Here is a 5,728-nt window from a genome sequence, read left to right as displayed (position 1 = left end):
CAGAGAGCTAACAAGTCTAAGCCTCTCTTTACAAATGCCAAGGACAGCATATTCCTGCTAATCACTACACTTTCCTCAAAGGCTGTGTCTGATCTATACAGGTATTCATTCATTCCTATAAACTACTGGGGGAGTGTTTAAGAGCAATTAAAAGAGCTAGAAATTATATTGATCACTGACATACCCATTAATTCTTATCTAGGCTCCTTTAATTAACCAGAAACCCCCTCACAACTGTTATCTACAAAGGCTCATGTGTGTAAATTGAAGGGTGAGGCATAGAAGGAATGACACCCTTCATTTATTCAACTGGGGGTCTTATAGTTAGAATATAATAATCCCATTTAGCAGATTATTTTATCCGACGAGACTTACAGTCATGCGAGCATAAAGTTTACATATGGGTGGCCCCGGGAATCGAACCCATAATGCTGTCATTTCAAGTGCCAAAGCTGGGGAACAATAGTATGTTAAGATGGGGGAAGGGGAAGGGAGAAAAAAAGGGAGGAAAAACATTGGAACATTTTTGAAAAAATAGAACAGAAGGAAAGGGGGAAAATGTGGTGTTCTTCTTCATAAGTGTCAATTATTCATTATTTATTATGATAAGCTGAAAAACAATGAAAATGTTGCATTTTCCTGTGTTTGAGGAAGGAGGAGAGTGGACCCGAAGGTCCCCAGTTCAATTCCCCCAAATATAATTTCTAAACAAACACTATAGTCTCCAAAAGCATTATTATTTTTCATATTGGTGAATTTAAGATCACCTGAGTTAATGGAACGATTATGATAGTATAATCATAACATATAGAAGTGTTGTTCTAATGAGATTGGTTTATTACTGTACTATACCCCCGTTACCTTGTTTATGCAATTAGTATCTTAAATGATCAGTTATCTGTTGTGGTTTCTTGTGGACTGCATATTACCTGATATAATAATAAATACATCACATCCCACTGGGCACAGATGGCAATTCAACGTGGAAACAATGTTGATTTAACCTGTGTGTGCCCAGTGGGATGTATGACAATTTACTCAGAGCCACACACTACAATCTACTAACTCAAAGAAGTGGTTGAAATATAGAAACATGTTTATTATGTGAAACGCAATACACGCACGCACGCACGCACGCACACACACACACACACACACACACACACACACACACACACACACACACACACACACACACACACACACACACACACACACACACACACACACACACACCTAGCGGTTGAGTGGGAATGAGTGGGTATGACAACTCAGTGAATAGCACAACACAACCACATAGCGGTTGTTTTGGAGGTGTCGGAGGTGGAAATGCATTAGAGCTGTCAAATCTACAAGCGGCTCCTTGTGTTACCTTATTTCCTACACTGACCTTCGATGCAATGAAACCACCCGACTTTATATCTGACAAATCCCATGCAGCCGCGTTACTCCCGATTAGACTGTTAGGCTTTAAATCCCTCCATCCAAAATAATATGAAAACTTTCTATTGCCGTTTTGAACTTCTAACGTGGTAGGGATAATAGCCCACTGGGCACAGACGTCAATTCAACATCTATTCCACGTTGGTCCAACATAATTTCATTGAATCAGTCTCCTCCGAGTCGGGGTTCATGTCCTGCATGGCTTTCCCAGTCTGCCTGAGCAGGTAGTTCACACACCAATCAGCTCTCCTGAAAAAGAAAAAGACAACAGAATGCAAAACAAGACAAAAATAGATTAATTTGATTACTCACAATATCTTCATCAAAACACTGACACATAGTTTTGTTTCTGTCTTGTTTTAGTGGATGTAATGATATTTGTTAAGAAATGACAGTGTGTTATGTACTGAAGTTCCTCTTAGAGGCTATAGCAGAGCTAGCGGTGCACTGAGAGACAACAGAGACAGTGGTGGTCTTCACAAAGTCTGTAGCAGAGGTGGTATGGGACAAAGGCGAGATGGTCTTCACAGAGGCCTGTAGCCGGGCTGGAGAGGGGCCGGGAGAAAGTGGAAATGGTAGGAGATTACTATATAACCTAATATGAAAATTATTTGAGGGTAAACAGTATTAAAAAATATATACAATCAAACAAGCTCTTGACAAGTTAAGCTATATCATATTTACTCAAACAGTCTTCCTAGGCACATAATGCTGAAACTATAAAGGAAATAAAGAAAAAGGAAGGGTTGAGGCACTCACAGAGGCCATAGCATGGGTAGGGGCACTCACAGAGGCCATAGCATGGGTAGGGGCACTCACAGAGGCCATAGCATGGGTAGGGGCACTCACAGAAGCTGTAGACAACTTGGCCGGGCTACGGACATCTTGTGTCTGTAGAAGAAAATGGGTAGTTGCATTAAGATTTTTGAAGGTTATACAGATATTAAAACAGATCAATACGAACCAAACTTTTGACAGGTTAACTTGTATTTTAGTTACCTGAGCAGGCTTCCTTGCCAAGTTATGGTTTGGTCTTGCAGCAGACACATGAGCCCCCAAAACCTTTGCTTAATGAACTGCAAAAGAGAGTGAAAAATCTAATAGTCACAATGAACAGAGGAGGAAACCAAGTCACCTGTCAAAATAATTATATGAACTAGTGAGTTGTCCACGGATCTGCATTGGACAATTTTCTATCTGTAACAATATGTGACTCACCACCTGGATTCTGTCTTATGCAGCAAAATTTGAATTTCTGTTTTTTACATTGGATAAAAGTATAGACTGAGAGCTAAAACATGGTATATCATACACTGCGCTTGAGGAAACAATGGGAAAATAATTCTGCTTTGAAAGTTGATAAATTTGTAAACTCACTTTTGAGAAACTGTCTTTCAATGTTTTGGTACTACTATTGGAGAGCCCTTCTATGTCTACACCCATTCAGCATTGTTCACACCCTCTTAAGCATCAGCCCCACCCAACTCTTTAAGTTTTGATCCGAGAGTTCTGTACTAACTTGCCAGATACTTCCAGACATTGAGAGAGAGAATAGCTCACTGACCATTACCTGCCCTAGCAGAGCTGGTTAGGCTGTTTTCATGTTATCCAGAGCGTTGGTGACAATTTAATTACGCTTTGTTGCGACGTTTACTGACACCAGACATATTCAATGGGTGTTAAATTCAACGCTCTGGCACACTAAGACGACAGTCTTTTGTTAAGAAATATAGCTAGATAGCTAGCTAGTTAAACAATGAATCCCAACGCATGCCGTAATGTTAGTTAGCTAGCGAGCCAGCCAGCTAACGTTAGCTAGCTAGCTAACAGTACACTAACTTGAAAATAAAATACTTTGTCAAAATTAGAAACACGCAATATCTGAAAATGTAACTAGCTAGACAGACTATTTTACCCCTCGTCTGAAATCGGAGTAGATAGCCAGAGCGAATTTTCCAGCTAGTATGTCTATCAACAGTTGCAGTGACATTCTATTAAAATGGATACTTGCATAGTGTGGAGTCTTTTGTTAAGACATGTAGTAAACGTCGGCAACAAAGCGTAATTCAATTGTTGCCAGCACCACAGTTACAGTCACCTGTTGTGATTGGTTGACGAGATCAAATCTTGCGACTTTGACACTGAGTATACTCTCTTTGTTACAATATGCATTGACAATTTGATGGCCAAATATTATAATAATTATGCTGCTCATTAGTAGTAAAGGCCTACATTTAATGACAGGTATTTCTAGTGATACAGTATTTTTTCTATATTAACACAAAGTTCAAATGTCATAGGCCTATGCATGTTTTGCCATTATCTCTTGTCATAATACTTACCTTCTGAAAGAGGTCATGCCACCTAAACTGCCTCTACAGTGGCAAATGTCTGCTAGCAGGATATCCACTCCCTTGTGGGGCTTATGCGTCTTTTTAGACATCTGAAACCAACAGGATGAATGTATCACACTACCAGAACAATTAGCAATACATAGCAAACCTAATGTAAACTAGGCTAATAAAGTCAGCCTACAAGAATACATAGTGTTATTGGGAAATTAGTCAGTATCCAAGCAAGTACGCTAATCGAGCATCATGGCAAATTAGTGAACTTAGGCTATATCAGCTAGGCTAAATCATGGACTGACTGATTTTAATTCATAAAAAAATACTGAGGAATATTAATAACATTAGATAGACATGTTAATAGCAAAGTTCGCCCCCTGGATATCAAAGCATTATCTAATTTAGCTACCTTGCTAAACAGTCAAAAAAAAGAGAAAAGAATGCCTAGAGTGTGCAAAGCTGTCATCAAAACAGTTTTTTGGTTACTACATGATTCGATTTGTTTTATTTCATAGTTTTGATGTCTTCACTATTATTCTATAATGTAGAAATAAAGAAAGAAAAACACTTAAATGAGTAGGTGTTCTAAAACTTTTGACCGGTAGTGTAGGTGCACATATCAAGAGAATTTTGAGTAATCAAGGTGACAGACAGTGGCACATTATTGCCTGCATCTGGCTGATCTAGGGTGTAATCATTAGTCTAACAATTGCAAATTGGAATTTCTATTTGACAAATTCACGTATGTTTACCCCCGTTTCATTCTGTTTGCTTTTGTTTCAGAAATGTTTTTTCAACAGAATCGGTGGAATGAATACACCCCTGATCACACGTAAAACAGTTCACTTTCATAGCAGTCACACAAAAACAGCATGATCACTTTACTCGTTGTATATATAATTCTATCTACGTGCTATCCTCCTCTCAAGTTTTCCCTTCGCTTGTGGAATCCTCGCAGAACAACTGATGAATTTACAAATGCGCAACTCCAGCTGGATATGACCGGTGTCAGTAAACGTAACCAAAAAACGTCATAGTCAGTCAAGAACTTTCTAGATAACATGTAAACAGCCTAACCAGCTCTGTTGCGACAAATAAAATGATCAGAGTGAGGTGTTCTCTCATTTGGGTCTGGAAGTAGCTAGCTAACAAGCTAGCCAACTTTAGCCAGTTAGCTTGGGTGCTTGGTTGGGACAAGCATGCGTTAGCAGGCAAGCTGCAGAAGGATGAGGAAGCTACAATTCCCCATTGTTTATCAGTGACATTTTGATGGCCTACTAAATAAAAAAAGTTTGACAAGGTTTATCTAATGTTCCTTCGTTAGATATTAGCTCACCTTGCTCTGGCTAGCATTAGTTATGTATCTTGTTGTTGTTGATGTGCATAACTTAGGGATAGAGAGCCTACCTTTTCATGGTTGTTTGGTCAATAGGACTGTAAAGTTCACAGATGTAAGAGGACTCCCGTTGTGTTTGCATATTTGCAGAAATTCAGGTGTATTTTGTGGCTTTTGGCGAATGGGTTCTAATGATCTAAAGTTGCGCTGTTGCAACTGCCTGTAAAAACACAGTCCAGTTTAAAGTGAATCATGGCAGGCCCGTGTGGCAAATGGCTTGTTTGTACAAAGGCCTACTGTAGTTCTGATTGGTTAAAGCACACCAGTCTGTACAGACTTTGGCCCTGGACAAGACAAATATTTATATTCGGTTTCATTTACTGCAGTGTCTATTAATTGTCCAAACGCACGGCCGCTTTCCCACTCTATATTGCTATAGAATATTCACAAATGCTTTAGTATATGTAACTCCCAAACATTCTAAGAATTTATGAAAACCTGAAATGACCAAATCTAAGTAGTCGCTTGTCAGATAATTTTTTTTTAAGTGTCATATTCTTCTTGTGGGTGTATATGAACAGATTTTAATAAGATATAATGT

At 38.9% G+C, this 5,728-nt stretch overlaps 1 long non-coding RNA gene across 1 annotated transcript; it reads right to left on the bottom strand.

The window, feature by feature from the left end:
* Window positions 1-1,139: 1,139 nt before the first annotated feature.
* LOC139551946 (uncharacterized) lies at window positions 1,140-5,342 on the bottom strand. Its single transcript, XR_011670344.1, has 5 exons — window positions 5,199-5,342; window positions 3,786-3,886; window positions 2,443-2,519; window positions 2,203-2,334; window positions 1,140-1,988 (listed from the first exon to the last, which is right to left on the bottom strand). It is a non-coding gene; the product is annotated as an uncharacterized lncRNA (long non-coding RNA).
* Window positions 5,343-5,728: the final 386 nt, after the last annotated feature.

Source organism: Salvelinus alpinus, chromosome 24 (genome assembly GCF_045679555.1).
Source record: "Salvelinus alpinus chromosome 24, SLU_Salpinus.1, whole genome shotgun sequence".
Taxonomy (NCBI): Eukaryota; Metazoa; Chordata; class Actinopteri; order Salmoniformes; family Salmonidae; genus Salvelinus; species Salvelinus alpinus.
Note: the sequence above shows the minus strand (reverse complement) of the source record. Positions and strands in the feature narration are given on the sequence as shown.